This window comes from Ranitomeya variabilis, chromosome 6, assembly GCF_051348905.1.
Source record: "Ranitomeya variabilis isolate aRanVar5 chromosome 6, aRanVar5.hap1, whole genome shotgun sequence".
NCBI classification, from domain to species: domain Eukaryota; kingdom Metazoa; phylum Chordata; class Amphibia; order Anura; family Dendrobatidae; genus Ranitomeya; species Ranitomeya variabilis.
In genome coordinates this window covers 193,862,045-193,875,090 of record NC_135237.1, presented here as the reverse complement: position 1 = coordinate 193,875,090, position 13,046 = coordinate 193,862,045, and the positions used below count along the sequence as shown (strand labels likewise).

The following is a 13,046-nucleotide window of genomic DNA, read 5'->3' as shown; positions in this document are numbered from 1 at the left end:
AATAGGCCGCATGGGCATTTGATCAAGTATATGACCCATGATGAAGCACAAGTGAAATAGTCAGGGATACGAAATGTTTTACCTGAACGAGGATGTTGAAAAGAAGAGCCCTTGAGGACATTATGACATTGTGAGCAACTGAGGCAGGGAAACGTTCCTGTACGGGGAGTTTGTAGGAAACGTTGCCGTGGGGACGATTTGTTTGATCCCATATCGGCCTTTACCAATGAATCTTTCAGGTTCGGGGGGCGCTTAAAGCATGGAAGAAATGGGTTTTGGAATTCCAGGACATTAGGGTGGGCACTTGCCAGTAGGTGCCAGTTTCTACGTATAGACTTATGTAAGATGTAAGCAAACGGATGGTAGGAGTGTATGAATGGGATACGATTTGTGGCTCTATTGGGTCGTGGAGGCGAAGGTGAGGCAGCCTGGTGAGGCAGGTGGAACGTTTCTCACCGCTGCATGTTTCCTTAGGGGTAGTTACACCCAGTTGCGTCATTTCCGCCGGCACACTATTATGTGGTACACATAGCCGCACACTGACAAGCCGGACTATGACATGTCCGGTGACGTCACTTCCGGGTCTACGGGCGCACACCATGCATTGGCTAAGAACGCCTGCACGGTCACTCCCCTGGCTTATTTATCGGCGGTCCACACAGCCACAGATCAGACCAGCGGTGGATACCGCGTCTGACAGCGGCACATCACGCCAGGTCTCTACCAGATAACACCCACTAAGCTCGGTCACATACCTCATGTGTACTGTTCCCTCCATTATAATGCTCACTCCTTACCTTTTTCCTATCCCCAGTATTTACATCGGTCCAGCGCTCAGATAAGGTACGCCTTCTCTGGCATCCCTTCCTATCTTAGCACCATTATCACCCTTTAACATAATTTTTCCTGTGACCCATAGACGCTGTATGTATATGTGCCCTGAGACATTACTGTCTCCTATGCCCGAGCTTCAGTCTAGTACGGTATGTGTCACATAATCTCACCACCTATTTTCTCACTTAGTGGACAGAAAGTGCCTCTATATGTCGTATGGTCCTCTTCAGCATGACATTCTAATTGTATGTCTATTTCGCTTATTCATTGGACCTGTTATTTTATTGATGCTGTACTATTTCTTGATATAAGTTTATCACATTATGTATATACTTTTGTTGGTCTTTGTTATATTATTTTGTTTGGTGTATTTGTTTTTCACCTGTAGTAACTGAGGAAGGTCCGTATGGTGGACCGAAACGTTTATTGGGTACTACAATAAAATTTCACTTAAGCATAAAGTTGAGTGCTAGGTTCTTTCGTTATTTTGATTAAGGTGTGGGAGCCTACCTGAGCACCATTCGATCAGTAGTGCACACACTATCTACCACTAGCATTGTTTCCCCTACGTGGAGCACACTGACGGGTCATGACGACTTTCTCTTATAATGCAGAAAAGACTTCGAGTATTTTGGCACGCTCCACTTTCAATAGTGATTTTCTAAAAATCCCACCGAGGGAGACACGGGGAAGGGACTTGGAACGTGAGCTCCGCCACTTTACGAACATTGAACTTCACTGTGCCACACTTACTGAGTATCTCCGAGCACAGCGGATCCCTAGGGGTCTGCGTGTACCACTTCGTCCCACACTCTTTCGGGACTCCTCTGATTATTGCATTAAATATGAACAGATACTTAATAAATGTTCTTTTGACATTATCACCTTGACAATCGAGCACCTGCAGAAGACGATAACAACAAGCACCGAGTCCATCAAGTCCATTGAGGCACAGTTGTCTGCATCCGGTCCACTGGAGGAAATTACAGCCCTTAGAGAACAGATATCTAAGAACATTGAGAAACACCGACGGGAGACGGATGAAAGGAAACGCATTAAATTCAACAGAGACACAGAGGATTACGAACGACAACAGGTATACAGATGGCAGGACAACTTCAATCGACAAAATTCATCACGCCAGGCTCCTCGTTCCTCCCTCGACTACTCGACATCGGGCTCGGAACAAGAACGAGGTACTTCTTCAGCCATCCCTCCTCGTTTTTTAGGCCAACGACAACGCCATCCGCGAAGAAGACAACGAGGCGCGGCCACGGACACAGGAAGAGACTTGGACCATGTGAGAATAACGAGATCACAGGTACTAACCCGTTGGTGATAAACATCTCGGACAGATCACTGGGGGTGGCTGAATACAGGATATTGCAAAAGGGACTATCATTTTGCCCTTCCTATCACTGCCATACCTTTGACCTTGAAATGGACCTCCAACGATTCTTTCGTTCTCTTAGACTTAAGGCTTATTTCTCTACTCAACCAGATTCAGCCCCGGTACAATCCCAAACCGAGCCCTCAGGGTGTGCCCTTTCCTCACGTAGTTTGGGGCTCCGCACGAAGAGCCACTTCAGACCCCCACATGGCTCACATGCCATGGAAACCTTTATAGGTTTTGTACAAAACTCATTTAGAACACTGCATGAGGACATCAGTAGGGGTAGATTGTTTTATCCCCCCAATCTCTCTGTCACTGAACGTCAGGCCCTCCAAGGCCTACAGGACGACAACAGCCTGGTTATTAAACCGGCTGATAAAGGGGGTGCCCTGGTGATAATGAATAAGACGGATTACCTTCATGAGATCAGACGCCAGTTGGACAACACCACCATCTATGTTAAATTACAAAGGGACCCCACGGCCACCATTCGACAAATCATTTCAGATACCCTTCTGAAATATACACAGTTAGGGGTCCTTGATACCAAAACATGCGAATTTCTTACCAACCCCCATCTGGTGATCCCTGTTTTTTACACTATTCCCAAGATTCACAAAAATCTGGAGAAACCACCAGGGAGGCCGATAGTAGCCTCCACTGACTCCATACTCTCCCCTCTGGCGGTGTATCTCGAAAAAATCTTAACCCCATTGATACGGACATCTAAATCATACATTTTGGACACAGGGGCTTTTCTTAATATTCTGAAAGAACTAGGACATATCCCTCCACATTCTGTACTGGTGACTATGGATGTAAAAGATCTTTACACTTCAATCCCACATATTGAAGGCATTACTTCTGTACATAAACTTCTCACTCATTCTGGCTTACAAACCGATCAGGTCGGTCTATGTGTAGAACTGTTAACCATTATCCTTACCCGCAACCATTTCATGTTCCAGGACGACTTCTACCTACAGATCCGTGGCACCGCGATGGGCTCCAACGTAGCGCCCCCTATGCAAACTGCTACATATCTGATTTCGAGGAGAGTAAGATATACTCTCACTCTCTATTCTGTAGTAACGTGCTCCTTTGGAGACGTTACATAGATGATGTCTTCTGCATATGGGGGGGCACGTTGGAAGCCCTCGCGTCTTTCTTCGATTGGCTTAATACAGCCTGGCTGGGCATCTCTTTTACCATGTCCCACGATCCCAACAAAATTAATTTCCTTGACACAATGGTGATTCTTCAGCCGGATGGCTCCATTTCTACTGACTTCTACACAAAAAGTACCGATCGTAACAGTTTGTTACATTTCACGAGTTTCCACCCTCCTGCTACTAAGAGATCGGTACCCAAATCTCAATTCCATCGGGTCTCAAAAATCGTGTCTGACTCAGAACTGCGGCCCCTCCGTTTACAAGAAATGGCCACTAAATTCACTCAACGTGGATATCCATCATCCATTCTTCAAGAGGCTGCCTCACCTTCGCCTCCACGACCCAATAGAGCCACAAATCGGATCCCATTCATACACTCCTACCATCCGTTTGCTTACATCTTACATAGGTCTATACGTAGACACTGGTACCTACTGGCAAGTGCCCACCCTAATGTCCTGGAATTCCAAAACCCATTTCTTCCATGCTTTAAGCGCCCCCTGAACCTGAAAGATTCATTGGTAAAGGCCGATATGGGATCAAACAAATCGTCCCCACGGCAACGTTTCCTACAAACTCCCCGTACAGGAACGTTTCCCTGCCTCAATTGCTCACAATGTCATAATGTCCTCAAGGGCTCTTTTTTTCATCATCCTCGTTCAGGTAAAACATTTCGTATCCCTGACTATTTCACTTGTGCTTCATCATGGGTCATATACTTGATCAAATGCCCATGCGGCCTATTATACGTGGGCAAAACCACACAACCTATACGCGATAGGATTTCAAAGCACAAGTCCACGGTTCGCTGCAACCATCTCTTACTGCCCATCCCGTCACACTTTAACACTCAAGGTCATAATATTTCACAACTAAAATTTCAGGTCATTGAGCACATTCTCCCAATTAGACGAGGTGGCGATCGGGTTGCCCACTTAAAGCGTAGGGAGGCCTTCTGGATCCACACTTGGGAGACCCTCCACCCATTGGGTCTCAACAGAGATTATGATCTGGCATCATTCCTCTGAGTACTCATTTAAATAGTTTTGTCATCAGATTATACCCATTGTTCCACACCACCTGATAACCTTCAATCCTCACTATTAACAAATTTGAATGACTCATATCATAGTTCATGCTGTCTATGTGCCTTATCATAAATCTGAATATTTCCCCATTGTTCTCCTTTTCCGCCGACATTGTGGTTATCATGTATTTTCAAAGGTATGTTTAGTGACCATATATACCCAGTGCTGTTTATTTGACCCCTGTGTTGCTTGTTTATGACCTTACATTCTATAAAATACTATTTGTTCTATTTAACATCTATACCATGATATCATGTAAGTTGTACATTTGTTCTCACAGGTGGCTTTCTATTATCCTTTGGTTGTATCTGTGCGTCACATTTGTAACTCCTTTTTCTCTATTGATAGAGCCGACTATACTGAAGTCACTTTACCACCGTCTTCCTGCATAGACACCGAACGCACTGGATCAAGTCCTGTTTCTCACTATGCCTAGAACTGCACGGCCGAATCCAGCACTGAATAACAGCATACACCACGGAGTCTTTCCACCACTCTCCGGATCTCCGCTAGGCACCGCCCCTTTGTTTATCCTCTAGTGGATCTTTGTTCTCATTTCTCTATAGTGGAACGTTTCTCACCGCTGCATGTTTCCTTTGGGGTAGTTATACCCAGTTGCGTCATTTCCGCCGGCACACTATTATGTTGTACACATAGCCGCACACTGACAAGCCGGACTATCACATGTCCGGTGACATCACTTCCGGGTCTACGGGCGCACACCGTGCATTGGCTAACAACGCCTGCACGGTCACTCCCCTGGCTTATTTATCGGCAGTCCACACAGCCACAGATCAGACCAGCGGTGGATACCGCATCTGACAGCGGCACATCACGCCAGGTCTCTACCAGGTAACACCCACTAAGCTCGGTCACATACCTCATGTGTACTGTTCCCTCCATTATAATGCTCACTCCTTACCTTTTTCCTATCCCCAGTATTTACAGCGGTCCATCGCTCAGATAAGGTACGCCTTCTCTGGCATCCCTTCCTATCTTAGCACCATTATCACCCTTTAACATAATTTTTCCTGTGACCCATAGACGCTGTATGTATATGTGCCCTGAGACATTACTGTCTCCTATGCCCGAGCTTCAGTCTATTACAGTATGTGTCACATAATCTCACCACCTATTTTCTCACTTAGTGGACAGAGAGTGCCTCTATATGTCGTATGGTCCTCTTCAGCATGACATTCTAGTTGTATGTCTATTTCGCTTATTCATTGGACCTGTTATTTTATTGATGCTGTACTATTTCTTGATATACATTTATCACATTATGTATATACTTTTGTTGGTCTTTGTTATATTATTTTGTTTGGTGTATTTGTTTCTCACCTGTAGTAACTGAGGAAGGTCCGTATGGTGGACCAAAACGTTTATTGGGTACTACAATAAAATTTCACTTAAGCATAAAGTTGAGTGCTAGGTTCTTTCGTTATTTGGATTAAGGTGTGGGAGCCTATCTGAGCACCATTCGATCAGTAGTGCACACGCTATCTACCACTTTATTTGGACATGGACATGGACAGGGAGAACATGGTGTCTAAGGATGACAGCTGTTTCGCGCTACATGCGCTTCCACAGATCCCGGATGAGATAATCTCTGACCGTGGAGTACAGTTCACTTCAAGATTCTGGAAGGGGTTTTGCTCCGCACTCAATATTAATGTCTGTCTCTCTTCTGCTTACCATCCCCAGACAAATGGTCAGACTGAGCGTACCAGCCAGACGTTGGAACAATATCTAAGATGCTATGTCAGCCATCTCCAGGATGATTGGTTGGAGTTGTTGCTGTTAGCTGAATTTTCATATAATAATTCTCAGAGCGCCTCCACTAAATTTACACCTTTCTTTGCCAATCTGGGTTATCATCCGTGTATTTTACCTAGGTCTCCAATTAATTCTCCGGTTCCGGCAGTGGAGGAAAGGCTGACGGCGATGAGACAAAATCTGGATGTTCTAAAGGAATCCCTGACCACAGCTCAAGAACGTTATAAGAGATCGGCTGATAGATTCCGTAAACCTGCACCCATGTTCAAGGTAGGAGATTCCGTGTGGTTAGCAAATAAGAATCTGAAGTTAAATGTTCCTTCACAAAGACTTGGACAGAAATTCATTGGCCCTTTCAAGATCAACGGTATTGTGAGCTCTGTGGCCTGCCGACTGAAGCTGCCTAGGACAATGAAGGTACACCCAGTTTTTCATGTATCTTTACTAAAGCCTGTATCTCCTAGTACCTTCCAGGGACGTGTTGTGCCACCTCCGCAGCCTGTGGTGATTGATGGGCAAGAACAATTTGTGGTGGAGGAAATTATTGATTCCAGGATTCGCAGGAATCGGCTCCAATATCTGATAAGATGGCAGGGATTTCCCCCTGAGGAAGACTCTTGGGAACCTGTGGAAAACATCAATGCCCAACAGAAGATTTCTCGTTTTCATCAGAGATTCCCTGAGAAACCAGGTCCAGGATCGTCCTGAGGCCGCTTCTAAGGAGGGAGTAATGTCAGGACTCTGAACATTTTTTACCTTTTGTGCATTACTGCCCTTTTCCAAAATGGCGTCTTTGGTCTCATGTGCACTGTGTCTTCCTGCTATAAAACTCCACCCCAGGCTTCAGTCTGTGCTAAAGTATTCTGCCTTGCATCCAGCTCCTGATCTCTGATTACTCCCTGGCTATACACTTGCTCCTGTGAACCTGTGTGGTGATCCTGCTACTCTGCTCTGAGTTCCTGCTGCATACACAAGTTTCCAGTAATCCTCCTTCATCTGCTGCTCGTGTTTACTTCCACCTGCATTTGCTGGACATGTAAGCTGCTGCTGCTTTGCATTAACCTGAGACTATTAACCAGGCCTCCCTGGTTGAGCTAAGATATGATTTGAACTGCCTATAAGCATATCTATCTGTGCCTGGACTAAGACAAGGATTTATTCTTGTCAAGTATCCACAAGAATAACTGTGCTTCATAGACTTTCTGCTTGATGGCATTTTGCTCTGAAGTTTCCTATAGACTGCTAAGCTGCGTTTATTATTTGCACCAAGTGTTGTGGACTTGAGTTTCTCTCTGCACCTGTTTGAATCACCGTGTGATAATATAGACTTTGCCACTTATAAAACTGTGTCCTGTAGTTGTCTTGTTCCATGCAAAGAGTCTCCTGAGTTATCCCCTATAATTATTACAGACACTGACCAGAAGTGTAGCTGCGCCTGCTGGGGATTTCTTATGAGGTAAGTATGTAAAACGTTTTTTTTCTTATGTAAAATGAATTAAGTGGGTGAGGAGGGGATGAAGGGGCACTGGACATGATGAAGGGGGCACTGTACATGAATGGGCGCTGCACAAGATAAAGAGGGTGCTGCACAAGTTAAAGGGGAGCTGCACATGAATGGAGGGCTGCACATGATAAAGGGGGGCTGCACATGATAAAGGGGCTGCACATGATAAAGGGTGCTGCACATGAATGGAGGGCTGCACATGATAAAGGAGGGCTGCACATGGTGAATGGGCACTGCACATGATAAAGGGGCTGCAAATGATAAAGGGGTTGCACATGATAAAGGGGCTGCACATGATAAAGGGAGCTGCACATGATAAAGGGGGCTGTACATGATAAAGGGGCACTGCACATGAATGGGGGCTGCTTATGATAAAGGGGCTGCACATGATAAAGGGGCTGTCCATGATAAAGGGGCACTGCACATGAATAGGGAGCTGCACATGATAAAGGGGGTTTCACATAATAAAGGAGGACTGCACATGATAAAGGGTGTGCTGCACATGATAAAGGGGGGTCTGCACATGATGAAAGGGGATATCTTCACATGTTGGAGGGGGCTGTAAATGATGATGGAGTGGGGGCTGCAAATGATGAAGGGGCTGCAATTGATGTTGTGAGGAAGGGGACTGGGGACTGCACCTGAACGGTAGGGGACTGCACATGATGAAGTGAGGGGTGAGGAGGACAACAAATGATGAAGTGAGGGGGGAGGAGGACAGCAAAATGATGAAGTGAAGCGGACTGCAAATGATAAATTGAGGGTCGGGGGACAGCAATTGAATTGAAGGTGGGGAAAGGGGAGAGCAAATGAGGCCCTGGAGGAGAGCAAATATTGATGAATTTTGGGAGTGGTGGGAGTAAATGATGTATTGAACGTGGGGGGAGAGCAGTTGATAATGAATAGAGGGTGGGGGTGGGAGAGAGAAGACGACAATGAATTGGGGCAGAAGGGGCATGTAAATATAATGAATTGGGGGAGCAGGAGGTACCTAGTGGGGGGCGTTGAATGCAGTGACTGGTAATGAATTGGGGGAAAGAGTACAGGGGCTAATTAATGTATATATTTATTAAATGGGGAAAATGGCTAATTATAGTTGGTGGGGATGCAGTGGTCGATTAATAATAACTAATTATATATTAATGGTGGGTACACATCTGTATTCAGATGTGTAGTGTAAAAGAAAGAGAAAAGTGGGGAATGTGCTCTGGAAGTGGCCCTCTAGGTAACTATGTGTTATTTTATGCAGAGAGGAGTCCTGGCTGGAACAAATGATGGCAATCTGCGCTGCATGAAAAAGAAAAGCAAAGATGAAGAACTTCAGCTAGAGACATCACTGGTGAGTCAGTGTGTTACCTGTACACTGACACTATATACTCTATTACCTGTTCACTGTACACTATATACAGAGCTCCTGTATATAATGTCACTGGTGATCTCCTTATTACCTGTACACTGACACTACATACAGATCTCCTGTGTATAATGTAACCAGTGATCACTGTATTACCTGTACACTTACTCTATATACAGAGCTCCTGTGTATAATGTCACCGTTGTCACTGTATTACCTGTACACTGACATTATATACAAAGCTCCTGTGTATAATGGCATTAGTGCTGTGTTTTTTTTCAATTAATGATCAGTATTGTAGTATTCGGTCACTATGTGGTGGCAGTATGTGATGTGGTCATGGTGTGGCGGTATTTCTCCCTGTATGTGGTATTATCTAGTCACTATGTGATGGTAATATGTTATCTGGTCAAAGTATGGAGATATTTGTTCCTTGTATGTGGTATTATTCTGTCACTATGTGGCAGTAATATGTCATTTGGTCATGGTGTGATGGTATTTTTCCCTTGTATGTGGTATTAATGGTCATTCTAAAAAATATATGTGACTCATTCCCTTAAAGAAAAATAACTAAAAATATAGAAAACATAAAGAAATGTTTAATAGGTTAGAGTAGAGCCCGGCCAAAATAGTCTACCTTTTCATGGTGATGGCTTAAAAATTCTTTAGACAAAACAAAATCTGCTAGCTATGTATGTGATCTGGTGTCTGCTGGGAACTGTTAATATCAGATTGGTGAGGACATGGTGCAGAAGATGAGTTTTTCCAAGAGGGGGTGGTGGGACTGTGGAAGGTTTGAGATGTGGAGGCGGAGCTGTGGTAGAGCCTGGGCAGAGTTTCAAGGGGGCCCCGAAAATGTTGCCAGTATGGGGCCCCGAAGTTCCTAGTGGCAGCCCTGTTGTGGGGTATTACTGGCGTTTAATCCCAAAGTTTGCCATAATTGCCCCACCGGTAACAGATCTCTTTCTGGGCACTAAGTCGACGATGGTGAAATGGACTCCTGACACAAAGATGGCGCTTCAAGAACTCGAACAGGCTCCGTGTAAGCACCTGGTTCTGATTGCACCAGACTTTAGCAAAGAATTTGTGATACAGACCGATGCTTCAGAGGTTGGGTTGTCACAGGAAATAAATGGAGAAAAACAACCCATCCTGTACCTGAGACAAAAACTCTCTGCTTGCGAGGAGAACTATGCCATAGTTGAGAAAGAGTGCTTGGCTATAAAGTGGGCCATAGACACCCTGAAGTACTATTTGCTAGGTCGTTGATTTAAGTTAGTACCGGACCATGCCCCTGTGCGATGGCGGAGAGAGAAGAAGGGTAAGAACGCCAGGGTGACTAGGTGGTTTTAAGCACTTCAAGACTTCACTTTCCACGTATACTCCCTCTCGAATTCCCTTTCTGATATCACACTAAGTGATGAGAGTTAATAGGAATGTATGTTATGGGCTGGTTTTAGTGGACCTTCATAGAGCGGGTGGGCGGAGGTCCACTGTATCTCCACATGCAGAGTCCTGCCAGAACCTGTGTAACGTCAGGGTCATGTGACCTTCACATGAGTGTTAAATACCTAGCCATGAGAGTCAGTGTGGTGTTGTGTATTGGGAGAGCAGGAACTCCCACATAGCTCCTGGAGAAGCTAAAGGACTGTGCGGGATTACTGCAGGTGAACCCTGCCAAGGTTTATGTCATCCCCAGTAAACCAGCAGAATGGTTCCTGTGTCTACCTGAGGAAGCAGACAAGTTTGTCAACCCCTTACAATCTACAGATCCTCTGATAGTACCTATATTTATCATGTTACGTTGTTACTGACAGCATTGTGTTCAGTATTAGTATGTTTACATCATTCATTATGTATGTTTGTCACTGTTTTGCATTCATTTTAGACAGCAGTTTAATAAAGAAACAACATTAACAAAAAAGGACATGTCAGATTTTTTCTTACGAGATGATGTGCTCAGATTACACATAAATGAAAATCAATATTGTGTCTGGCAATGCATAGTAAAACATTTTAGCTACTCATCATGCCATGAATGTTTTTTAAAGTAGATTTTATAATTTATGAGACTTCTGTGACTTCTTCTTGTAGGACATGATGTAACTTGAGCAATGAAAAGCATATTAGAACGTAATAGTAAAGGCTATACAGTTACAAGCTGAAATAAAAAAAATGTAATCAAGTGCTAATGTGCCAATTTTGCTTACGGCAAAATTCATTAGCATACTACAGTTTTATGATAGTTATTGTTTGCTCTTTGTTTACAAAATGATGATTGAACAGTGATTTCTTGTCTAATATTAGTGATGAGCGAGCACTAAAATGCTCGGGTGCTCCTTGCTCGGGTCGAGCAGATTGGAATACTCGGGTACTCTGCCAGAACAACGGCCCAATGTAAGTCTATGGGAGACCCGAGTATTTTTACCGCGATCCCACCCGGGGGTCCTTTTAAGGTCTAAAAGCGTCTGAAAATGATGGAAACACTGCTCAAATGGCACAGGGACATCATGGGGATCGCCCCTGGAAGCATTCCTGACTCCTAGTTCACAACTTTAATCAATTTTTGTCCGAGATTCATGCCATTTTTCCCGATGCCACAAAAAAGCACATTAAAACGAAACCAAAACGGGTTTTGTTTGGAAATAAGTCAAGGTACATCCTTTGCAGGTTAATGACTTGCCTATAAGGCCAAATATTTAACCCCAGACCAAAAATTTCCTCTCCCACTTAGGCTTAGTTCAGATGCTGCGTTTTTGAAGCATTTTTCAACTGTAACATTGCTTTTTACCACTACAAATGCATTCACTGGGAAATGTCATTGTAACATTTAACACCCCTAGCTGGCCATGTGGTATATGACACATAAGCAGACCCATCTTGTTTCATTTATGAAGGAGGAACTCTTAAAGTCACAGAGCTTATTTTTTCTGGTGTATCCGGCGGCATTAATCTTCTTAAAGGGCCATTATGAAACAGTGGGTCTCCTAAGCTGTTGTAGCCTATGCTGTGAGTGGATGGGCTGCCAAGAATTACGACGCACCACAATACCCCTTTCATAAGATGTCCAGGGGGGACTCCTGAAAGAGTGTTGCATTGAATTCAAGGCCTGCCTTGCTACCAATTCATTTGCACCCCAATAAGCCTTTGAACCCACATACTGGATGGGCCCATGAAAATCCACTTCACAATATGTATTTTGTACTCCTGTACTCCTTTGTTTTACACATTGGCAGAAAGGCCAGCCCTGCTGCATAGTCAGTCATATGCACCCCATTAGGCCTTGGAACCCACATACTGGATGGGTCCATGAAAATCCACTTCACAATATGCATTTTGTACTCCCACACTCCTTTGTTTTACACATTGGCAGAAAGGCCAGCCCTGCTGCATAGTCAGTCATATGCACCCCATTAGGCCTTGGAACCCACATACTAGTGACGAGGCATTAAATAAATACAAATAATTAAATAAATTCTGTAAAAAGCAAATCAAGGCAGCAAAAATTGATACAGAGAGATTCATTGCCAGAGAGAGTAAAAATAATCCCAAAATATTCTTTAACTACATAAATAGTAAGAAACTAAAAAATGAGAATGTTGGCCCCCTTAAAAATAGTCTTGGTGAAATGGTGGATGAGGATGAGGAAAAAGCCAATATGCTAAATGACTTTTTTTCATCGGTATTTACAAAAGAAAATCCCATGGCAGACAATATGATCAGTATAACAAAAATTCCCCATTAAGTGTCAACTACTTAACCCAGCAGGGAGTACGGCGGCATCTAAAAATCACTAAAATTGACAAATCTCCGGGCCCGGATGGGATACACCCCCGAGTACTGCAGGAATTAAGTACAGTCATTGATAGACCATTATTTTTAATCTTTAAAGAGTCCATAATAACAGGGTCTGTACCACAGGACT

At 44.1% G+C, this 13,046-nt stretch overlaps 1 long non-coding RNA gene across 1 annotated transcript in view; it reads right to left on the bottom strand.

The window, feature by feature from the left end:
* The window catches only part of LOC143781056 (uncharacterized), a 111,126-nt gene that overhangs the window by 1,238 nt on the left and 96,842 nt on the right, over nt 1-13,046 (bottom strand). The gene's annotated exons all lie outside the window — the stretch shown is intronic.